Source organism: Lacerta agilis, chromosome 3 (genome assembly GCF_009819535.1).
Source record: "Lacerta agilis isolate rLacAgi1 chromosome 3, rLacAgi1.pri, whole genome shotgun sequence".
NCBI lineage: Eukaryota > Metazoa > Chordata > Lepidosauria > Squamata > Lacertidae > Lacerta > Lacerta agilis.
The window spans coordinates 112,083,205-112,108,509 of record NC_046314.1 but is presented as its reverse complement, the minus strand read 5'-3'; the positions used below and the strand labels follow the sequence as shown (position 1 = coordinate 112,108,509).

The following is a 25,305-nucleotide window of genomic DNA, read 5'->3' as shown; positions in this document are numbered from 1 at the left end:
TCAGCCTGCAGATTCTAGAAGTCCGACACATTCCTGTCTACTATTTGTGCACTGCTATAGCTCTGTGTAGGATTGCGGGTGGCGCTGTGGGTTAAACCACAGAGCCTAGGGCTTGTCGATCAGAAGGTCGGTGGTTTGAATCCCCGTGACGGGGTGAGCTCCTGTTGCTCTGTCCCTGCTCCTGCCAACCTAGCAGTTTGAAAGCATGTCAAAGTGCAAGTAGATAAATAGGTACCACTCCGGCGGGAAGGTAAACGGCGTTTCCGTGCGCTGCTCTGGTTCGCCAGAAGCGGCTTCGTCATGCTGGCCACATGACCCGGAAGCTGTATGCCGGCTCCCTCGGCCAATAAAGCGAGATGAGCGCTGCAACCCCAGAGTCGTCCGTGTCTTGACCTAATGGTCGGGGTCCCTTTGCCTTTTACTATAGCTCTGTGTGCATCAGATGTAAGAAGAGCCTGCCGGATCAGGCCAGTGGCCAATCTAGTCCGGCATCCTGTTCTCACAGGATGCCTGTGGGAAGTAGGATTCAAATACAAGAATGCTCTCCCCTTTTGTGGTTTCCAGCAGCTGTTATTCAGAAGCATCGCTGCCTCCCACTTTTTATTTTTGCTGTTGCATCACACTGTTGACTCATGCCAGACTTGTGGTCTACTAAAAACTCTATATCCCTTTCACATGGTCTGCTGTCAAGCCAGGTGTCCCCTATCCTATATTTGTACATCTACCTAACAGTCACAATAGCCCTCTCTCCATTTGCAATTACCAGATACGGATACTCAGAGGCATATTGCAGAATGTAGTTTTCTTTGGCATTCAAATCAGGAAGTTGAGAGAACTACAGTCCCCACGAGCCTGTCAGGAAACTACAGCTCTGAGCTTCCGGGTGGCAGTCATTTTCAGCTCAGAGTCAGATAGGCACAGAGGCTCTCTGCAAAGTCTCCCTGCAACCAATATCCCTCTTCTCCATCACAAAGGTAAAAGGGGTTTTTCTTTCATTTTCCTGTCAAAGCGTGTTTTTCTCTGTGTACATATTATGGAGGAACTGTCCGGGCACAAGAGTCTCTTGGGAGGGGGGGAGAGAAGCAATTGGATTGTTCTAGATTTCCTTTTATTTTCAAAGGCTAAACTCAAAAAGACCACGCAGCTGCAGAAAGTGCCGGGTCAGGGTCTGCGCATCGTTGCATGTGACTGCTATTTTGGAATCCATGTGAAGCGATGTGAAAATTACGAGTGTATTGCAAAGCATCATCGGATGTTGAGGCCAATGTCTGATGCATGTGTGAGGGTGAGCCAGCGCATAAGTCATGTGTACACTTGGCACGTGATACGTTAGTGCATATGAATGACTTGTGTTGAGACATGAACTTCATTCACTTAAAAATAAATAAATAGAGAGATTGAGCTTTATGAATGCAATCCTATACACATTGACCTGGGTGTAAGACCCACTGAGCCCAATGATATTTATTTCTGAGGAGGCAGGTGTGTCTCTCTGTGTGTGTGTGTGTGTGTGTGTGTGTGTGTGTGTGCGCGCGTGTGATACTTAGCCATAGATATACAGAAATACATACCCATTACAAAGCACTTGTCACGGTCCTCCGTGCGCCAGTAGCAGTTTAGTCCTGCTGGCCGCATGACCCGGAAAACTGTCTGTGACAAACGCCGGCTCCCTCGGCCTGTAAGCAAGATGAGCGCCGCAACCCCATAGTCGCCTTTGACTGGACTTAACCGTCCAGGGGTCCTTTACCTTTTTACCTTTACCTTAAAATAACATACTGAGATAAGACAGCTACTTAGTCAAAAAAGAAAAAAGAAAAGTACAAAGTCAGAATGAAGAACAAGAAAGAAGACCAGAAAAGGAGAAACCTAAGAAAAAGAGAAATGGAGAGAAAAAGGGAAAGACAGGAAGAACTACCAAAATAAAGCAAAAATGTTATGTACTGAGTCCGAGTATATTTCAAAAAAGTAAAGGGACGTCTGGCTCACTGTCCTGTGGCCACATATAATATTGCATGTCGAGGTCCTCAAGCCACCCCCAAAGAATTGACACTGGAGACATTAATTTTGTTTGGGTTTTTGGCAATAATTTAGGCCACAACTTTATTGAAATACAAATTCTGTGAGTGTTTGCGTAGGCATTGGTTCAGACTAGCTGTCCGCCGGGACAGAGCTGACATCCAGTCAGCGTCGGGAGAATGCCACCTGGGGAGAGTTAAGGAGGATGGGGGCAAAGCCTCCCTCTCCCCAGAGGTCCCGGGGGCTCTGGCTACAGCCCTATCCCCTACCAGGGGTTCGGACAAGGAATAAAGAGCCGCCGGATTCCTTTAACAGAATTCCCTGTACCATCATCACCATGATTCTGGAGGTGGGCACAACCCATCCAGAAATCAACACAATAACCAATGCCTAACCGCCAACCTTACAAGTTGTGACTAGATGCTACTGCAGTAGGCGAAAACCAGATGGCAACAGCCAATCAGCCAAATGGAAAAATTCCTACTGGGCCCCTGCCCCAAAAGAAGACGACCCCATGACAGGTAGTTGCAAGGTCAAAAGCAGAGGCCTAAGAAAAGGGGGGGGAGGGCGGGTGATCCGAAGCTCACAGCCAAGAGGAAGAACACCTTGCGTGCAGAGCAATATAAAGGACGCTAGGCTGTCCATCACAAGTTGCTACATTTCCCTTTGCCCAGCAACACCTCCTGACCCTATTTCAGCTAAGGCCGGCTAGCGGCCCCACCCCACTGGACAGGGAGGTGTCTTGCCAGGCCCGACCGCAACACGTGGTAGAACCCGATTTACAAGACCATTTTGTCTTTCACACACAAAGTCCATAAGAAATTTCCCATCCTTAGCAAATGCCAGCAATTATTTTTCCGCCGTTAAACATGTTAACTCTGCCATCTCAGCCAGGTCCAATGCTTTTGTCAGCCATTCTTCTATAGTGGGTACAGCTGTATCTTTCCATCTTTATGCATATAGCAGTCTCTCTGAGGAGGCAGATATAGAATTGCACCGTGTGACACACACACACACACACACACACACACACACAGGTCTTAACTGCCTTCCTGCCAACTGACAAACCTGTTCCTCCTTGGAATTCTGAGCAAGCTCCAGTATTTACAGTGCTACTGTCATCACAAAAGGATCCATGGGTGAGGCCCAGTGTGGTGAGCTGGTTAGACTAGGAGAGGGGTCAAACAAACCTTTTGGGCACATTTGCCATGGGCACCAGCCGCAAAATGGCTGCCACGGGGGTTGCCCCATCCTGACAGTTCAGAGAAAGAGGCAGGGTCACCAAATGCTGTAGGCACCTCCTCCATATCTGCCAGTCCATCCATGGCGGGAAGAGTACTTTCATTATCCTTCTTCTACCTAAGGGACCGCCTCTCCTGGTATGTCCCGGGTAGGACCTTAAGGTCCTCAAATAATAACTTTTTGGAGGTCCCGAGCCACAAGGATGCTAGGTTGGCTTCAACTAGGGCCAGGGCCTTCTCAGTACTGGCCCCTGACTTGGTGGAATAGTCTATCACAAGAGACCAGGGCCCTGCGGGATTTGGCATCTTTCCGCAGGGCCTGCAAGACGGAGCTGTTCCACCTGGCCTTTGGGTTGGTTTCAGTTTAACCCTGATGTTTCATTCTTTTGGTGTGACTGGTGGGCTACTTAAAAATGAGGGCGCAGTCTAAATTAAATGTATTTTAATCTGTATTTTAATGAATTGTTTTATGTTTTTGATGTGATTTTATTGGTGTTAGCCGCCCTGAGCCCGGTATTATTATTATTATTATTGTTGTTGTTGTTGTTGTTGTTGTTGTTGTTGTTATTATATCACTCATAGCAGAGTAAGATTGCCTTCCATGAACGCAGTCTTAACAGTCACTGTGGAGTCCAATTCTGGATCCACACGTCCTTCCACAGTGGGGGACATAGGTTTCCGGGCAGGAGTTGATCATGGTGAGGGTTTGCCAAATGTGCCTTCCTCTTAGCACGTTTCTCCCTTTTGTCCCGAGTTCGAGTTTCTTCAAAGTCCACGACACCTTTGCTAAAGGCTGTTCTCCAATTGGAGCGCTCGCAATTGTTGGTGTTTATACTTCATTATCCATCGCTGTGTTGGCTCACAGAGAGAAGATCTTCTCCTGTCTGTCCAGAACCGATGGGAGGGTGGGTGTCCAGTCCTGGCATTCAGGCATCCTTAAGGGGGTGTATTCAACGTAGGAGGGGCTAAGCCAGTGTGGTGTAGTGGTTAAGAGCGGTAGTCTCATAATCTGGGGAACCGGGTTCGCGTCTCCACTCCTCCACATGCAGCTGCCGAGTGACCTTGGGCTAGTCACACTTCTCTGAAGTCTCTCAGCCTCACTCACCTCACAGAGTGTTTGTTGTGGGGGAGGAAGGGAAAGGAGAATGTTAGCCGCTTTGAGACTCCTTCAGTTAGTGATAAAGCGGGATATCAAATCCAAACTCTTCTTCTTCTAAGCCAGCACAAACAGAGACTGGACAGTCAGAGCATCTTGTGTTTGGTGGATTGGTGAGGGGATATTTACTGGGTGCCTTTGTGGACACCATAGGTTGTACTGGTGGCACACTGGTGCCCATGGGCACTACACTGGCACCCCCTGGCTTAATAAGTGCACAGATTTCTTATCCAGTCTGCTTTCATCTCAGTGTGTCTTTTTTTCCCTAAGGTTACTGAGATTCCAGCTGAACTTCAGTCATGAAGATCCTTCATTGCCTCTCTGCTGCCATCTTACTATTATTATGGACTGTTCAAGGTGAGCGATGACAGAACATGCGCAACACCCCCCCCCCCCATTTTCATGTTCTGATTTGGCTTGGGATCCGGGATCCTGTTGGATCTGTAGCACAGCTCTAATATTTGTTTTTAATACCATCCTCTAACCCTGTTCCCAGGGCTGTTTGCAGCAGCAATTAAAGCATACATGCAAAAATGAAATATAATAAACAGGGAAAGCTACAAAATTACAATAGCGCAGAACAGTCAGTCGGGTTAGAATTGTGTGAAAAAATACCAAGGGAATAAATAATTTATGGTATTTGTTCTTATATACTGAGCTAAATATATATAAGTTCATTTTTGCTGTTCTAAAACACATACTTGTGGATTCTTAGTATATGCTTCTAAGTCCCCCATGACCACCACAGAAGGTAAGGCTTGCCATATGTGTTATTGGAAAATTTCCAAGAAAGATTAAAAAGAATAATAACAAAAATGATGAAATAATTAGCCGCAGTCTCTGTGTGTTTTATAGATAGATTGCAAGGGAAGGTGGAAGTTGTAGCCATTAAAAATTCACCAATCTTTAGTTGTTTTGCTCTTTTAGGGAGGTATTGGCCTAGACTTGACCTCCATTTGTTTCTCCATCCCCTGATCTGACTTTCTCCTTATTGCTCTACAGAAGGCTATTTACAGATGTTCTCCTTTTCAAATTGCAGTCTGGTACCAATTTCACCGGCAGTCTCTTTCCTTACTTCCTTACTTCAGGCAGATTTGGACACTTCCCTGCTCCCCTACTTCTGGTCAAATTATGCTTCCAGAGATATCCCAGTATCCGCCAATATCAGTCACTGGTAGTGGACCAGACTGAGTCAGGCAAAAAGAAAACACTAGCATTGATCTTCTGAGGCAGATGGTTTATGTCTAAAACAAAGTGGGCTGCCAAGGGTTCTCAAGGTTGCTGCAGCCTCTCCCAAGGTCGTTGGTCGAGATGCTGTCCATAAAATATACAGGGCATCAGGTTGGGGAAAACTACTCCACCTGTTAGAATCTAAACCAAAGGGTGGTTCAAATGGAAAAAAGGGAAAGTAGACTAAGTACAAGGAAGAACTTCCTGATGGTAAAGGTAAAGGTAAAGGGACCCCTGACCATTAGGTCTAGTCGTGTCCGACTCTGGGGTTGTGGCGCTCATCTCGCATTAATGGCCGAGGGAGCCGGCATACAGCTTCCGGGTCATGTGGCCAGCATGACAAAGCCGCTTCTGGCGAACCAGAGCAGCACACGGAAACGCCGTTTACCTTCCCGCCGGAGCGGTAGCTATTTATCTACTTGCACTTTGACGTGGTTTCAAACTGCTAGGTGGGCAGGAGCTGGGACTGAGCAACGGGAGCTCATCCCTTCACGGGGATTCGAACTGCTGACCTTCTGATCAGCAAGCCCTAGACTTTGTGGTTTAACCCACAGCACCACCCGCGTCCCTTATGGTACAAGCTGTCGAACTGCCGACCTTCTGATCAGCAAGCCCTAGACTTTGTGGTTTAACCCACAGCGCCACCCGCGTCCTGATGGTACAAGCTGTTGAATGGTGGGACAGAGAGCCTCAGAAGGTTGCTCACCCTCCTTTTTTAGCAGAGGCTGGGCTTTATCAGGGTTGCTTCATTTTTGGATAGCCTCCAAAAACCAGATCAGCCTTTGCCCACTTGGTGCCCTTTAAGTGTTTTGGACTCCAACTACCATTGGCCCCATCCAGGGGGTTGGCTGTTGATGAGGGGAGTTGCAGACCCCAAACACATGGAAGACACCAGGCTGATGAAGACTCAACTAGTCGGTCTTTGAGGTTACTTCCAGCTCTGTGGTTCTAAACACTTCTGTTGTTGTTTCTACAGAAGACAGCCCTGCAGAAGCTGCGCTTCTTACTTGTTCCTCCATGGGAGGGTACTGCATTCAGCCAGTCAATCAGTCCTGCCCTTCGGGTCTACTCCTGGATGTGCCCTGCCATTTCAAAAGAGTCTGCTGCTCAAAGATAGCTGATTAGCCTTCATGCGCACCATCACCCATCTCACCTGTTCTTCAAATTGGCTGCTGGAAGCTCGGCTGAAATGACATCTGTCAGCAAGGCCTTCCTCTCCATTCTGAAACAACACCTGGGAACAACCAGCATTGATTGTACAGGAATCCTCATTGATTGTTCATCTAAGATTTTGTTTCAGTCATATTTTCATGTATCTATGCTTGGCAAATAAAGTTCCCCCTGTGGAAGGAGGGGCAAATTTGTTGGGATGCTGAATGCTTAAAGGTAAAGGTAAAGGACCCCTGGACAGTTAAGTCCAGTCAAAGGCGACTATGGGGTTGCGGCGCTCATCTTGCTTTCAGGCCGAAGGAGCTGGTGTTTGTGCTGTGGCCAGCATTACTAAACTGCTTCTGGCGCAACTAAACACCATGACGGAAACCAGAGCACGCGGAAACGCTGTTTATCCTACCGCCACAGCGACACCTATTTATCTACTTGCACTGGTGTGCTTTCGAACTGCTAGGTTGGCAGGAGCTGGGACAGAGCAACGGGAGCTTGCTCCGTCACGGGGATTCAAACTGCCGACCTTCCAATCGGCAAGCCCAAGAGGCTCAGTGGTTTAGACCACAGCGCCACCCATGTCCCCGCTGAATGCTTAGTTCAGTACGTCTTTGTATAGATCTCCAAGAATTCTCGGTGGAACGAACCCAAGGCTGTCAGTGTCATTTGTAGACCAGGATGCTTTCATGCATGAGGATGCAAACCCAAATGGCACAGGCTGATTCCAGTAATTCACACGGGGCTTAATTTACTGGGAAATTCTTCTGCACCAGCCTGGGTAAAAAGGAAAGTAGATTATCTTCCTTTCCATCTCCTGGTCTCCCACTCTGCTGCTATAATAATAATAATAATAATAATAATAATAATAATAATAATAATAATAATAATAATTTATTTATACCCCTCCCATCTGGCTGGGTTTCTGGTGGGAGGGTGTTCCACAGGCCGGTGTCACTACTGAGAAGGCCATCTGAATGGTTCCCTGTAACTTGGCTTCTTGCAGTGAGGGAACCACCAGAAGGCCCTCGGCGTTGGATCTCAGTGTCCGAGCAGGACGATGGGGGTGGAGACGCTCCTTCAGGTATACTGGACCAAGGCTGTTTAGGGCTTGAAAGGTCAACACCAACACTTTAAATTGTGCTCGGAAACGTACCAGTGCCAACTCCAGATTTTGGAGAGTCCTTGGGAAAGTTACCCTCATTGCCCCCTCTTCCCATGGGGGAAGGGCATCTGGTTTGTAGCAGAAACAAAATAAAAAATAAAAAAGTTCTTTCCAGTAGCACCTTAGAGACCAACTAAGTTTGTTCTTGGTATGAGCTTTCGTGTGCATGCACACCTCTTCAGATACTTCATAGCAGGTTCAGTCTCCAGCATCTCTAGGTAGGGTTGGGGAAAGACTCTACTGAGCTAGATGGATCTGTGCTCTTATTTGGTATCAGGGAGCTTCTCATGTCCCTCCCTCTGTGAGTTTAGCTCCTCAACACCATACTCCCCCTCCTCTTTTTCATCAATACTTGCATTCCAAGCAGAGAGATGACGAGCAAGCAGGAACTCGCACCTGCTTCACTGCCTTCTCACCACCAAAGTTGCCCTGGGCAGGGAGAGGAAAAAGGAGAACCAGCCAGTTGCAATGGCTGTTGTTAGTGGGCCCTCTGTTTCATTGAGCACCCTTGGCAGAGGCCTTGTTTCACTGGCAGTGCCCTATATAACATAAGATAAGATAATTCCTTTATTGTCATTGCACAGGTACAAGCACAATGCTATACAAGTGCAACGAAATTGCATGCAATCCTGTAAAAACAAAAACAAACAAACCAACAAAAACAACACAACACAACACAACACAACACAACACAACACACACACACCCATCACAGCTCTCCAAGGTCATATTATCTGGTTACAGCATTTAAGATGGTTATAGCTCTTGGGTAGAAACTGTTCTTCAATCTATTTGTTCTTGATCTAATTGTTTCTACATATGAAAAGGATCTAGGAGTCTTGGTAGACCATAAACTTGACATGAGTCAAAAGTGTGATGCAGCAGCTAAAAAAGCCAATGCAATTCTGGGCTGCATCAATAGGAGTATAGCATCTAGATCAAGGGAATTAATAGTACCGCTGTATTCCGCTCTGGTCAGACCTCACCTGGAATACTGTGTCCAGTTCTGGGCACCACAGTTCAAGAAGGATACTGACAAGCTGGAATGTGTCCAGAAGAGGGCAACCAGAATGGTCAAAGGCCTGGAAATGATGCCTTAGGAGGAATGGCTTAGGGAGCTGGGTATGTTTAGCCTGGAGAAGAGAAGGTTAAGGGGTGATATGATAGCCATGTTCAAATATATAAAAGGATGTCATATAGAGGAGGGAGAAAGGTTGTTTTCTGCTGCTCCAGAGAAGGGGACACGGGGCAATGGATTCAAACTACAAGAAAGAAGATTCCACCTAAACATTAGGAAGAACTTCCTGACAGTAAGAGCTGTTCGACAGTGGAATTTGCTGCCAAGGAGTGTGGTGGAGTCTCCTTCTTTGGAGGTCTTTAAGCGGAGGCTTGACAGCCATCTGTCAGGAATGCTTTGATGGTGTTTCCTGCTTGGCAGGAGGTTGGACTGGATGGCCCTTGTGGTCTCTTCCAACTCTATGATTCTATGATTCTATATCTTCTACCCGAAGGCAGTGGTGCAAAGAGACTATATCCCGGATGAGATGGATCCTTTAAAATATTGCTTACCTTTTTAAGGCAACGGGAACTGTACCTGCAGCCTAAGGTAGCAACTTCACTACATAGTAGGGCAGCTCACGTCTTTTCCAGCCCCTTTTCCAGCACCCTAGCCCAGCCTTCTTTTTAAAGAGAGAATCAGAGAATTGTAGAGTTGAAAGGGACCCCGAGGACCATCTGGTCCAACCCCCTGCAATGCAGGAAAATGCAGTTGTCCCATATGGGGATCGAACCTGCAACCTTGCCATTATCAGCACCACAATATAACCAACTGAGCTATCCAGGCTGGTCACATAATTCACTTGGATGGATCCTGTCTCTTAATGAGACGATGAAGAGAAGATGGAGGAGCTTGACACTGGGAGGTGGAATAAAGCTAAATCTCAGAGGAGACAGGTTAGGAAAACCAATCTTTAGACACTGAAAATGTTGGACTCTGGGGAATAAAAAATTAAATATCTCAGAAAAGGGCAAACAATGATCAAGGGGATGGAGCAACTGTGAGGAAAGGGACGTTTTAGTTTAAAAAAAAGCAAGTAAGAGAAAATTGTAGAAGCTGGTAAAATTATGCATGGGGTGGAGAAAGTGGATAGAGAAGAGGTTTTCTCCCTCTATTATAACTCATGGACACCAAATGTGGCTGAATGTTGGAAGATCCATGACAGATAGAGGAAAATGCCTTTGGCCTGATCCAGTTGGCTCTTCTTATGATCCTATAAATATTGAAGACCATGCTATTCTAGAGACACAGCACTGCTCTCTCTTGGGGAATGCCTGTGTTCGCAAATCCCGATTGCTTTGATAGCATCTCTTGCAAGGTCATGACATGTACTTCTCCCAAAAGTCTGCACCATCTGTCCTGGCATCAGGAAAGAACTACAAGTATTCCTCACACGGCGTCTGCAGATGGTTCTCTGATGCAATTCTTTCGAGGCTGAGGTACATGTTGACATTGAGGCCATCAGCAGGCATCTAAGCTGTAAATCTTAACTAGGCTTCAGCTGGAATTGTTTCATGAAAGAATAGCAATTCTCACAGGGTGCTGAGAGTTCTCTCTCAACTTCGTTCTGCAGGATTGCAATTCTCAGGATTTCAACGAGAACTGACATAGAAACATGGATGGGACCAATCCAGTTTAGGTCTAGAAAGCAGACATGTTATAAGAGACTGATGAGTTTATTTATATATTTGAGAAATTCCTCCCTATTTCCTTTTCCAAGGAGCAGATACATAGCTTGAGGCCACTCTTAGAATCATAGAATTGTAGGATTGGAAGGGATTCCAAGGGTCATCTAGTCCAACCCTCTTCAATACAAGAATCACAACTAAAGCATCCCTGACAGATAGTCACCATCTTGGGCCCTTCACTGATGCTGGAGGCACAAGTGGCCCCCCAAACACTGAGTGCCAACTGTGACTCTAATCTGGATGGTTCAGAGGTCTATAGGGCAGAATAATAATAATAATAATAATAATAATAATAATAATAATAATAATAATAATCTAGGTTGGATTACTGCAATGTGTTGCAAGGTGATTCAGAAACTACAGCTAATGCAGAAAGTGATGTCTAAGACCAGACAGTCTGAACACATACTGTAACTCCAGTTCTGGCCTATCTATGAGTTGCTCTCTTTAGGCAGTCAGGATGTCAAGGCAAGGCAGGACCAGAACAAAGGAGAGGTATTTCAGGACCATGGTTAGCAATCCTGAAGCTGAGACTGGACATACCAATTGGCTCAGTGGTGCCATGGAGAAGAAGAAGAGTTTGGATTTGATATCCCGCTTTATCACTACCCGAAGGAGTCTCAAATCGGCTCACATTCTCCTTTCCCTTCCTCCCCCACAACAAACACTCTGTGAGGTGAGTGGGGCTGAGAGACTTCAAAGAAGTGTGACTAGCCCAAGGTTACCCAGCAGCTGCATGTGGAGGAGTGGAGACACGAACCCGGTTCCCCAGATTACGAGTCTACCGCTCTTAACCACTACACCACACTGGCACACTGGAGCAACTGATCATCTGATTGTTGGTGCTATGCAAGCCTCGATGACCAGCTGATTGCCAGCCCTTGCATAGGTCTTTGCAGGTGCCACCGATCAACTGATCAGTGCTGCCTGCAAACCTCCTTTTGATCCAGCTGCATCTGTACCTGCGCCACATCTGGTGCCATATATGATACCAGCATTAGAAATGGCTTGACCGAAACAGCCTCCTAGGCCAAATAGGGAGACCCAAAATACCTGCAGGCTGTGGGTTCCCCACTGCTGATCTAGATGCTGGAGTTCCATGTTGTGGAGCTATCTTCTCATGTCTCTCCTGATCCTCCAAGAAGTCTGTAGGACATCCATGGATCACCATAGTTTGGTGGCAGATGCCTCTCTTCAGGGTTCAAAGGAGAAGATGAGGTCTATGTTTATTGTGACGCCCCATGGGATCAACCAGGGAGCGGACCCATTTGCTCTCCAGAGTCCTTCACTGGAGGACTCTGCCTCTGGAGATTCCTGCTCTGAGGCCATGACATCCCATTGTTTGTGGGAAGAAGTCAACAAAAAAGCTAACTCATTTCAGCAGCAAGGTTGTATACAGAATAAGGGTTTTTTTTAATTTCATGGTGGCTTTTGGAAGTGTATCACACTGACACACACTGTGACAGCAAGGCCCATGGAGCCATGTTATATGTTATATCAGTGGTTCTCAGTTAGGGGTCTGGGTATGCCTGGGGGTCTGTGGAACACACCCAGGGAGTCTGTGGCACCATTCCCTGCCAGGGACTCACTTATCATGTTATTTGCTTGCTGGCAGGGGGAAAACCTATGAAAGAGTTTCTGGATAGCAAGTGAGCTGGGATTGGGCACAAACCTCTGACACAGTTTCCTAGGTGTGATGCCCTGGGATTCAGACTCAGAGGCTCATCAGAGGAAGCTGAGGCAGCCCCTGGGTCTGGTAGCCCACCGGCCTCTCCTGAACTCCAGAGGTTCAGGGCAGAGAGGCGAAGGGAACTGAGTGCTTGCAGGAAGAGTACTCACCTGCAGGCCAGAAGGAGAGGCGAGTCTCCAGAGGACCGGGGCCACCCTAAGCATCAGGGTAGATAAAAGCCAGCCAGCTGCAGCCCCAAGTTGTGTGAGCAACATAGAATCATAGAGTTGGAAGAGACCCCAAGGGCCATCCAGTCCAACCCCCTGCCAAGCAGGAAACACCATCAAAGCATTCCTGACAGATGGCTGTCAAGCCTCCGCTTAGAGACCTCCAAAGAAGGAGACTCCACCACACTCCTTGGCAGCAAATTCCACTGTCCAGCAGCTCTTACTGTCAGGAAGTTCTTCCTAATGTTTAGGTGGAATCTTCCTTCTTGTAGTTTGAATCCATTGCCCCATGTCCGCTTCTCTGAAGCAGCAGAAAACAACCTTTCTCCCTCCTGTAGATGACATCCTTTTCTATATTTGAACATGGCTATCATATCACCCCTTAACCTTCTCTTCTCCAGGGTAAACATAGCATAGTTGCTAACACGCTTCTGACTGTAACCCTGTTCCTGCTTCTGCCCTGTTCCTTGCCCTGCTCCCTGCCGGACTGACCCCATTGGACTCCTGGACCTAGGATTGGACTAGACCTTGCTTTACGGACAAACCCCTGGGGGCCAGCACAGTAGGGCTCTTGCTATTGGAGGTGTGAGAGAGAGACTTGCTATATAGGGTGGATTCACATGCTTATCATTAAAAAAAAAATGTAATGGATCCCTTCCCCTTACTCTCTACTTTTTAACTGAATAGAACTTTAAAAGACTAGAACTTCTAATTGCTTTCAAGGACTGTCAAGTTTAGAGGACTCTCCCACTGCTTGTAGGTAGGGTTTTTGGTGAACCTTGCCTTATGAAACAAACAAAAAAAAAATTCCTTCCAGTAGCACCTTAGAGACCAAAAAACCTTGGTAAAGTTTCAGCTAGGCAGTGATCTTCTATTATGACAGAGACTTCCCCAATGCAAGCAAAAAAGAAGGAAAGGCAATACCACTTTTCTGGAAGGTTTAGGGGGAAAGGCTTGAATCCCAGGAACAACAGAATGGAAAGCAAAGATCTATCAATTTGCAGCGATGTCTATGAAGGCATAAGACACTTAAGACACCCATCCAGACTTGGAATATGTTTATTTATTACTGGTGCAGTGGAACACATTTCTTTGCAAAGTACAATGTTTATTTGGCTCCTGCAAAGTGAAAATAAACAGCATGCAAGAATATAGCTTTAATTACTGTTCTTGAATATTTTCCTATTCTTTTGTTCTCAGCTTATTACCATTGAAAAGCATATTTAAAGGGATACAAAGTATACGAAATTTTCATCCCCCATATTGGGACATCAGTTTTGTGCCAGTGCCCTGGTGCTCATCATCAGGGTTGTGCCAGAGCTCAGGACCTTTGGCATTTGGCGTGACCCTGTTGATGAGCACCAGAGCATTGGATGAAAAAAAAGGAACATTCTGGGATGCAAACAGAAGCTGGGATTGGCTTCTGTGATTCTGGGACATCCCACTTAAAATGGGACACTTAGGGGGTATGCATAAAGAGGACACTTATATCACGAGTAACTCAAGGCCATTCTTTCCAATGGGACATTGAAGAAGAAGAAGAAGAAGAAGAAGAAGAAGAAGAAGAAGAAGAGGAGGAGGAGGAGTTTGGATTTGATATCCCGCTTTATCACTACCCGAAGGAGTCTCAAAGCAGCTCACATTCTCCTTTCCCTTCCTCCCCCACAACAAACACTCTGTGAGGTGAGTGGGGCTGAGAGACTTCAGAGAAGTGTGACTAGCCCAAGGTCACCCAGCAGCTGCATGTGGAGGAGTGGAGACACGAACCCAGTTCCCCAGATTACGAGTCTACCGCTCTTAACCACTACACCACACTGGCTCTCTCATTGGTGAGATCAACATGCTCTGAAGTCAACACACGGTAAAGAAATCAGATCTAGAACAAATCTAAGTCTAGAATATAAAAGAGAGATTATTTCCAATCAGGAAAAATATTAAAAATGGCATCACCTTCATAAGATTTGAGAGAGAAAAACCTAGACTTCAGATCAAAATGTGGACTGCGTTTAGTGAACTGTGTCACATGCATTTATCACACTGTCTGCTTTTGGAGAGGAGTGGTCCAACTTATTTCCTCAGACAGAAATTCATATCTGAGTTAACAACCAAAAATGCACACTTAGGATCAGAGTTGCTTGTTGTCCTTAATGGAGGCTGGGGTATGTTACATGGAATACCCAGTTTGGCGGGAGGTAGTTCACCAGTGAACATTTCTGCATCCCATAGAATCAGTAAGAGGTCTCTGAACTGTCAATCATGTCGCTCTGCAAAAACAACAACAACAATAACAGATAATTTTGTCATGGTTCTGGAAAGATCTTTTCCTACAGAAAGGACACTACCATTTCCCAACTCTATTCCCAATTTCCCCAGCTCTGTCTAGGCTTACTCCTAGACCTGCCAAACATCTCCCCCTGGACTCATGGTGACATAAGGTGAGTCCTGCTGGATTGGACCAATGGTCCACCATTTCCAGCATCCTAGTCTCACAATGACCAACCAGATGCCTTTAATGGGAAGCCCACAAGCAAGACCTGAGGGCAACAGCACTCTTTCCACCAGCGGTTCCCAGGAGGAAAAACACAGCCATTGCGACTAGTAGCCACTGAAAGCCTTCTCCTTCATGAATTTGTCCAATCCTCTTTTTATAGCCATCCCAGTTGATGGTCATCACTACACCTTGTAGGAGTGAAATTCCATGGTTTAACTATGCATGATGTGAAGAAGTACTTTCTTTTGTTTGTACTGAATCTTCCAAGATTCAACTCTATCAGATGAATTGAAGTTCTAGTATTATGAGAGAGTGGGAAAGAAAACGGCTTGTGGTTAAGCTCTCTCTCCTTGCTAACCCAAGTTTACAGTGAGGAGAGAACTTAATTGTGAATCCTGGTTCAGAAGACACACTAAACCAAGGTTTGCCTTACGCAATGTATCACAACCAGCTAAATTAAGGCATATGGTTTAAGCAGAAGCACACATGCTCTCTCCAATATAATTTTGTTCCAGAAATGACATACCATGTTGTTTAAATAACTATGGGCTTTTCTTTATGTCCCTTAGATGCTGAAATTTTAATGGATCATCTTTTTCATGTGGCATTTCAATTCTGTTGTTGTTGTAGTAATAATAATAATAATAATAATAATAATATTTTAAAATACAGTCGTTTTTCATCCCAACTGAAAAAAAGCTGGCCTCAAGGAGACTTGCCATTCACTGCATTACGAATACTCAGGTGTACTACAACATGACAATATTTTAATAACCTGTGAGTACTGACCGGTGAAGGCATTTCAATTAACAAATGAAACCTGATTACATTCCCTTGATTGTTCTACTTGAGTATCCTGTTTTCATTGCAATGTTGTTTTAATGTGATGCTTTTTATTGCATATTTTAATTAGGGATTTTTATGTTTATTACCGTGTATTCTAAATATGCCTACATTTTACTGTTTGCCATTGGTTTTTACACTTCTGCACAAGCCACTTATAAACCTATTTTGGCACTGAGCAGTATGTAAGTGAATAAATTTGCAATGTAATGCTAAATTTATCAGACTTCTATTTTATAACTGTATGACTTTATGGAAGAGTAATGAGATTTTTAAACATTGAACTGTCCCAGAATCAATCAAATTATTACCTTTATGTGAATAATGTAACTAGTGTCAGAAGACATACATTTAACACCCTTGTAAAACCAAAATTCCTTGGGAGACAATTCCAGTTTAAAATTATTCAAGGGTTTGTACCGGTAAGTGTTTTCTGGTCACCTAATGATTAACATGTCAATGTGTGCCTGAAGAACAAAAGAACAATTTCAGAGGGCAAACACTTTCTAATGAATGCTTACAGTGAGATAGTGTGTCCTGCCCTACCAGGCTAACTGATTTTTACTTTTATTTTTTTATTAAAAGAATGGATATTGAGGAACAGCAAGGTTCTCCATATGATTGTCTTCTGGAACACTCAACTTCTGCAGGATCTAAACACTGACTTTCCATACGCTGGCAGGCTCCAGGTTCTTCTCAGGCGAGACTTCATTTGACTTCTGGTATGGCGATTCTACATTTTCTCCCACTGATGCTTTCCTAGGCTACCCCAGCAGAGATCAGAAGAACTTGCCTTATACTGAGTTAGAGTCTACACTGACTGGTAGCAGCTCTCCAGGGTTTCAGTCAGAGTGTCTCTCCCAGACCTACCTGGAGATGCTGGGAACTGAACCCGGGACATCCTGCATATAAAAGCAGATGCTGTACCATTGAGCTAGATGCCCATAACATTCCCACCCACAGTCTTCGATTTAAAAAAAGAACAAGCATTTCACCTACTGAAGAGCTCTCCAAGATATCAAGGAGGGGACCTTTAATCCTCTTGCTCAGCCCTTTAACAGAAGACATCAGGGATTATGCTATTAGAACTTCCCACGTGCAAAAGAAGTTTGACCACTGAGCAACAGATTCCCCTTGTGGCCTCTAGACCCATTCCGATCTCGGATGGATCTTTCCTTCCCACATGTCTTCTAAAATCCACAAGTGATGGTGGGACTCCCCCATTCAGTGCAACAGGGGGTTGGACTGGATGGCCCTTGTGGTTTCTTCCAATTCTATGATTCTATGATTCTATGGAGGTCTTCAAGCAGAGGCTTGACAGCCATCTGTCAGGAATGCTTTGATGGTGTTTCCTGCTTGGCAGGGGATTGGACTGGATGGCCCTTGTGGTCTCTTCCAACTCTATGATTCTATGATTCTTGCAACTGTGTCTTGTTGCTGACCGAGAACCACCAGGGGCTTCTTGCTTGGGGAGAATTCTGAGGGTCACTTAGAGAGCTCTAGAGGTCTGAAATTCCCCCCACCCCTAGACTACCAGCTGCAAGCAAAATGGAATCCAACTCATTGTGCATCGGAGACGGCATTTAAAAACAGAATTAAAAACCCATGTTTCCAGCCGGCACTGAAGGCGCCGATCAATCAGTTCCTCTGCTTTATCAATGACCATAAATGATCATGGTCTGCTTTTTTGTAGTGTGGCACTCATCTCCACTTTCAGGCCGAGGGAGCTGGCGATTGTCCACAGACAGCTTTCTGGGTCATGTGGCCAGCATGACGAAACCGCTTCTGGCACACGGGACACTGTGACAAGTGCCAGAGTTACAGAAATGCCGTTGACCTTCCCGCCGCAGCGGTACCTACTTATCTACTCACGCTGGTGTGCTTTTGAACTGCTAGGTTGGCAGCAGTTGGGACAGAGCAACGGGAGCTTGCTCCGTCGCAGGGAACCGAACCGCCGACCTTCCGATCGGCAACCCCAAGAGGCTCGGTGGTTTAGACCACAGCGCCACCCGCTACCTCCACTTGCATGGCTTACCTTTGCAGCAGGATAAGTTAATGCCACAGTCAACAGGAACAACTTCTCCAGAGTCAAGGCAATCATCTCCTGAAGGGACGCAAACACCCCCGTGTTGAAAACAGGTGTAAGATTGTGCTGCAGAAAAGAAATTGGATATTCCTGTTATTTGAGAAGAAAACTGTAAAGAACAGGGGGAAAGAAAAGGGGAAGGGCAACTGTTTTTAAGGAAAGGGCTGGTGTTGTGATGTTTTTATTGTAATTATCTGTATGTCTTAAAAGATCTTTTATAAATGCATTGTATTGATTTTAATTAGTGTTGAATTGCCATTTAATTATTCTTTTTGCCCAGTGCTTTTAGCTCCCTGTTTGGGAAAATTTAAGGGTATAATGATAAGAATGATAAGAATGATGATGATAGTTATCATTCATATTAATATTTCCAACTACAGTGAATATTATTACTATTAAGTAATATTTTCATTATTGCTATCATACTACCAGCCAGCCTCATCCTTAGGACTTTCTTTTTGACAACGACAATGATTTCCAATTGCAAATTCTAAAGGTGGCTGGGATGAAAACACCTAGAGCTACCTATCATAAATCTGGCAAACTTAACTCCTTCCATAGGGACTGCTATGTCCCCAGATTTCATGTCAACAACAAGAAGAAATGTATGGCTGCCTTGGTTCTGGAAGGGGATTTCTGGACACCTGTAATTTCCAGATCTGGATCTGCATTCAGGGCGGGTCAGAACGGGCCCAGATTGGTCTGGACTGGAATGACAATTTGGGGGGTCACAAATCAGATAGGGGACGGTCCATGCACACCTTTGCTTCAGAAGCAGAAGAAAAGACACTGCTTCTTGGTGACCTGGGAAGAGTTCAGATATGTGTCTGATTTATAGTCCTGTGTTTGAAGTCAAGTTTAAAGGGAAGAAGAGAGAGCGAAGACTTCATTGTCACCCGTCAGTAGACACCCTGGGCAACTGCCCATGGTCTTTCCCACTATGGTGAAATGAACTTTGTTTCTATTTAAATAAGAGTTATTATTCCTAGATATTCGTCTTTACATATAAATGAAAGGATAAGAAGAGTCCTGCTGGATGAGTCCTCTTCTCATGGCGAGAAGACCACAAGCAGGACCTAAGCACAACAAAAATCACCCCACTTATGATCAGGGCCGGATTTAGGTTTGATGAGGCCCTAAGCTACTGAAGGTGTTCGTTGTTGTTGTTCAGTCGTTCAGTCGTGTCCGACTCTTCGTGACCCCATGGACCAGAGCACGCCAGGCACGCCTATCCTTCACTGCCTCTCATAGTTTGGCCAAACTCATGGTAGTAGCTTCGAGAACACTGTCCAACCATCTCATCCTCTGTCGTCCCCTTCTCCTTGTGCCCTCCATCTTTCCCAACATCAGGGTCTTTTCTAGGGAGTCTTCTCTTCTCATGAGGTGGCCAAAGTACTGGAGCCTCAACTTCAGGATCTGTAGGTAATGGGGCCCTTTATATGTCCACCTGTCCTTTGTCAACAGCAAATTGTTGCTGATTTTTGTATTGAATATATGCTATATGGCTATTTATAGACCTAATAGGGACACTGGTGGCGCTGTGGTCTAAACCACTGAGCCTCTTGCACTGGCCGATCAGAAGGTTGGCGGTTTCGAATCCACGCAATGGGGCGAGCTCCCATTGGTCTGTCCCAGCTCCTGCCAACCTAGCAGTTTGAAAGCACACCAGTGCAAGTAGATAAATAGGTACCGCTGTGGCAGGAAGGTAAACAGCGTTTCCGTGTGCTCTGGCTTCTGGCACGGTGTTCTGTTGCACCAGAAGTGGTTTAGGCATGCTGGCCACATGATCCAGAAGGCTGTCTGTGGACAAACACCAGATCCCTCGGCCTGAAAGCGAGATGAGCGCTACAACCCCATAGTCACCTTGGATTGGACTTAACCATCCAGGGGTCATTTACCTTTACCTAATAGGTATCCAAAGCCATTTGCACATAACAAAATATGTACCTTATCAAAGTAATTGTTGAGCTTATCTTATATTTTGGAAATGTAAATCCAGTTTTTTGTTCTTTAATTTTTTTGGGGGGGGGGCCAAGAGAGTGGGGCCCTAAGCTATAGCTTGTTTAGCTTATACGTAAATCTGGTACTGCATGTGATCCTCAGCATCTTGTATGCAGGGGCACCCTGCCTCAAACAGTGAACACAGAACATCATAGCTAATAGCATAGCATATATAAATAGGGAAGGCATATAGCTCAGTGGCAGAGAATCTGCTGTGCATGCAGAAAGGATCCGGAGAGCCACTGCCAGTTCTGCACTAGCTGTACCAATGGCAGCTACATGTTTTCCTAAATTTGCTTATGCACATTTTATGAAAATCTGTCCTCCTTTGGGGGGACACACACACACAATTATTTCCTCCTTTTTTCTGGAAAAAAGCAACCACCTAACCTGACAGGCAGACTTTTTATAAAAGTAATGAGAGATCCATTCAGATATTTCTGAATTCACCTTTTATTCCTCAATGGAATGGGGGGGGGGGGAAGCATTTGCTAGCCAGAAGGGTGGAACTCTGTTTTCTGGAGAAATTCCTGTCCCCTCAAGACTGAGAACCAAAATGATGTTTGTGGCAAATCAGGAGAACATTTTCCCTGGCCTTGTAAGCCATCTTCTCTCGGCAACTTGCTTACCTGTGGCAACCTGGGCGAGGAGGACGAGCAGAGTAAAGAGGAGGCTGAGAATCTGCATGGCCAAAGTGTCCTCTGGGATCTCAAGGCTGCTGGAGGGAAGCAGGCAGATCTGGGTAAAACCCAGAAGGTCCCCACTACTTATAGCAGCGTGGAGACAATAGAGTGTTCCAACAGGTACCTGTGGTCCATGCAGATTGCAGACAGACATTGCCGATATGTTGTGTGAATCTGAGCCAGGACCGGGCTTAACAATGACCTATTTTATTTATTACAGAACTTTCTGTAATAACTAGGGAAAGGGCTTGTAGCTCAGTGTGGAACACATGCACTGCACATCCCAGATTCAATCTCTGGCATCTCTAGGTAGGGCTGGGAGAAATTCCTGCCAGAAGCGCAAGCAAGTCAGGATGAGTGCTCATTGTCCTATAACCTTTCTGCAAACAGTTTGGGATGAATGGGGTAACTGTGCCCGTGAAGCACCAGAAGCGCAGCCTGGGAGTCATTTTGGACTCACAGCTTTCCATAGAGGTGCAGGTTAATTCTTTGTCCAGGGCAGCTGTTTACCAGCTCCATCTGGTACGCAGGCTGAGACCCTACCTGCCCACGGACTGTCTCACCAGAGTGGTGCATGCTCTAGTTATCTCCTGCTTGGACTACTGCAATGCACTCTACGTGGGGCTACTTGGAACGTGACTCGGAAACTGCAATTAATCCAGAATGCGGCAGCTGGACTGGTGACTGGGAGTGGCCACCGAGACCATATAACAGCAGTCTTGAGAGATCTGCATTGGCTCCCAGTACGTTTCCGAGCACAATTCAAAGTGTTGGTGCTGACCTTGAAAGCCCTAAACGGCCACGGCCCTGTATGCCTGAAGGAGCGTCTCCACCCCTATCGTTCAGCCCGGACACTGAGATCCAGCGCCGAGGGCCTTCTGGCGGTTCCCTCATTGTGAGAAGTGAGGTTACAGGGAACCAGGTAAAGGCCTTCTCAGTAGTGGCGCCTGCCCTGTGGAACGCCTTCCCATCAGATGTCAAGGCAATAAGCAACTATCTTACTTTTAAAAAACATATGAAGGTGGCCCTGTTTAGGGAAGTTTTTAATGTTTATGCTGTATTGTGTTTTTAATGTTCTGTTGGGAGCCGCCCAGAGTGGCTGGGGAAACCCAGCCAGATGGGAGGGGTACAAATAAATAAATTATTATTATTATTATTATTATTATTATTATTATTATTATTATTAAAACTCAATAATGCTGGTCCCACTCTAAAGCAGGGGTCAACTTGCCCCACACTGATGGAGAGGAAGTCTTAAGGCCTCCCCAAGTGAGAGAGGATTTTATCCGCAGGACCTCTTGCGTACGACAGCTAGTGATGGTGTATTGAATCTGCTGAAGAAGATCGGCAAACCACTTGAATTTTCTTTTATTATAAATATCAATACATTACAAAAACTATACACACTTGACATTACATTACATATATTACATACAAAACATACACCACATATCTCACCTTCACCACCCCTTCCACCTAAAGGTAAAAAAAGGTAAAGGACCCCGACAGTTACCAGTAAGTCCAGTCGCGAACGACTCTGGGGTTGTGGCGCTCATCTCGCTTAACTGGCCGAGGGAGCTGACGTTTGTCTGCAGACAGTTTTTCCGGGTCATGTGGCCAGCATGACTAAGCCACTTCTGGCATACCAGAGCAGCACACGGAAACGCCGTTTACCTTCCCGCCAGAGTGGTACCTATTTATCTACTTGCACTTTGGTGTGCTTTTGAACTGCTAGGTTGGCAGGAGCTGGGACCCAGCAACAGGAGCTCACCCCGTCATGGGGATTCGAACCGCTGACCTTCCGATTGGCAAGCCCAAGGCTCTGTGGTTTAGACCACAGCACCACCCGCATCCCACCCCTTCCACCTACCTACCTACCAACAAAGACACCGACATGTTGTGGTTGTTGACTTCCAACCAGTCTCATTGTGTAATTTTGTCAATCTTTAATTTTGTCAATCTTTCATATTGCTTATTATGTTTATCTTTTACGATATGAGCATCTCTCAAGTTTCTTCCATCCAGGGCTGGCCCATCCAGGAGGCCAGGAGAGGTGATTGCCTCAGGCAGCAGATGCACAGAGGCAGCAGATCTGACCTCCAAGGAATTTATCTCCCACAGGGTCCCTTCCAACTCTGCAATTCAGTGATTTATGATTTTGTGGTTTGCCTCAGGTGCCAAAATGTCTTGGGTCCTTCCTTCACCTGATGAGCAGCAAAGGAAAGGAAAGGACAGGAAAGGAAAGGAAAGGAAAGGAAAGGAAAGGAAAGGGAAATTGAACGAAAGCAGTTGCAAATTCCAGCCGGGTGCCATCCCTTACCTTGCCACAAGGGGGCACAAATCTCTTATAAATCTGGGTGACCTACAAATCCAGTTTTTCCAGCGTTAACATGCCAAGAAAAACCCTAAAAACAAAGCAGTGTATCGGTGTTTCTGACATATAGCCAAAGGCTTTCAACTTCTGGCTTGAGGAGGTGGGAGAGAAGGGGTTGATTTCAATCGCAACGGTGTTTTGGATTCAAGCCAAACCACCACAGCATTCTCCTTTTGTAGACTGCCTCAGAAGAAATGAAAAACAAAACCTTCTGATGAATGCTATTAGAAGTGAAGACTTAATGTTTTTCGGGAGTATTATTAAAAGTACTGTATCAGGATTCCTCTTTTGAATTCCAGGACTTGCAGAAAATCTCTCCCTCTGCTGCAAAGTTTCAAAGCCTCGTTCATAGGTCAAAAAGTGTGTGTCGGCTGGAGGGGGTGTATGACTTTTCAGCTACCAGTATTTGTAGGGGTGAGATTTTAGGGAGAGACGTGCAAACCACCAGCTCTCCTCTCAGCTATCACTCAAATCTGCCACCATTTTTAATCCCCTGAATATCACGGACCATTTTACTCGGGGTTTTGGTGATTAAAATTGTGACCGGTAGAAGCATATAACCAAAATAGGGATAGGTTGGGTTAGAACCAGTGATCTTTGGCCTCCCCCAACCTTAACATTTCCTCTCCTCTTTTGTTGAAAGGACTTCCACCTCCTCTCTTGCCAAAAACCCATCAAATGTGGGTCAACCCCCCCCCCCTGCTGAAAGATGCCACATTTGCAGACATCTTTGTAACACATAGTAGGTCTGCCAACAGGACTGGGACCAGAAGCCAGTTCCCCACGGAGCAGATCCTTGGGGATCCTGCCTGCCATCTTCCATTCTACGGACATGACCCAAGCCACTACAATGGTATCTTGGTTCTCAAACAATTTGGAATCCAAACACTGCAAACCCGGAAGTAAGTGTTCCGGTTTGTGAACTTTTTTCAGAAGCCAAAGGTGCTCCGTTTTGAGTGTTACACTTCTGATTTGGGTGGCACACGTCCATTTTGAGTGCCACACAGGGCCGTCTTAAGCATATCCGGTGCCGTGGTGCAAAGATCCCTCTGGCGCCACCCCCTGTTTACCAGAGTTCTTGACCTTTTTAAAGGGGGGGGGACCTCAAAGTTTTTGACCTTTTTTTTTTTAGGGAGCTGAAACCATGCTTACAGATAGTCTCAGCTTGGGAAAAGAAAACAGGAAACAAAAACAAACTTATTTTAGTTGCTCATTTATTAACAATGCACCTGTTATAAAAATTAGGTTCGGCCCCAGAAGTGAGTCCACGAACCCGAGGGAGAGCCTCAGCAGGGCTCCCCTCCTTTAAGAGCACCTAAGAACAAATAGAGACGATACAGAATCTCCCAAAGCAAGATGATAGCCCTTTATTAGAAACTGCTGCAGCAGGGTGTCTTGCAAGCAAAAGACCACGAACAAAGGCATGCAAGCTCCTATATAGACTTTCGAAATTGCCCCCCTCCAGCTCAAGACCACCCCTCCATACATCAGAATTACATCACAAATTGGGAGGGTCTGGTAGCAGTGATCTGAGCATCTTGGACCCTGCCCCCATGTCTCCTCTTGCCCTCCACCAAAAACCCATCAAGTGAAACAAAAGATATTTACATTTCCCTATATCCCAGCCAAGTTAATCACACCCTTTTGTCTGACACTCAGGTATCAGGATGCCAGAGATTATCACTCAGGCAGAGGGCTGCTGAGTAGCTGGAGGGGCAACCCCCCCCCATTTGTTCCTGAGACAAAGAAATACTTGGTCAGTTGGGAGTCAAAATGGAGTGAGGCCTGTCCTCCTGTGCTGTTTTTCAGACATGTGGCCTTATTTGTTTCAGTACATTAATAACAATTATTATATATAAATAAAATACCTTAAAATTCTTACAACACACCTATATACACACTTATATAGTCTCAGATGCATGTGGGCCAGCCAAAATCTGACAAGTCACTCCTGGTCTTAAATTGACCAAGCAAAATGGCAAAGAAGAAGAAGGAGAAGAAGAGTTTGGATTTGATATCCCGCTTTTCACTACCCGAAGGAGTCTCAAAGCGGCTAACATTCTCCTTTCCCTTCCTCCCCCACAACAAACACTCTGTGAGGTGAGTGGGGCTGAGAGACTTCAGAGAAGCGTGACTAGCCCAAGGTCACCCAGCAGCTGCATGTGGAGGAGCGGAGACGCGAACCCGGTTCACCAGATTACGAGTCTACCGCTCTTAACC

The 25,305-nt window shown here is 45.7% G+C and overlaps 1 long non-coding RNA gene across 3 annotated transcripts; it reads left to right on the top strand.

Moving 5' to 3' along the window:
• The first annotated feature begins 899 nt into the window (after positions 1 to 899).
• LOC117044744 lies at positions 900 to 6,819 on the top strand. Of its 3 annotated transcripts, none has more exons than XR_004426337.1 (3): positions 900 to 974; positions 4,684 to 4,770; positions 6,620 to 6,819. It is a non-coding gene; the product is annotated as an uncharacterized LOC117044744 (long non-coding RNA). The 3 variants fall into 3 exon arrangements; XR_004426335.1 differs by lacking the exon at positions 900 to 974 and adding an exon at positions 3,064 to 3,155; XR_004426336.1 differs by lacking the exon at positions 900 to 974 and adding an exon at positions 3,077 to 3,170.
• The last annotated feature ends 18,486 nt before the right edge of the window (positions 6,820 to 25,305 follow it).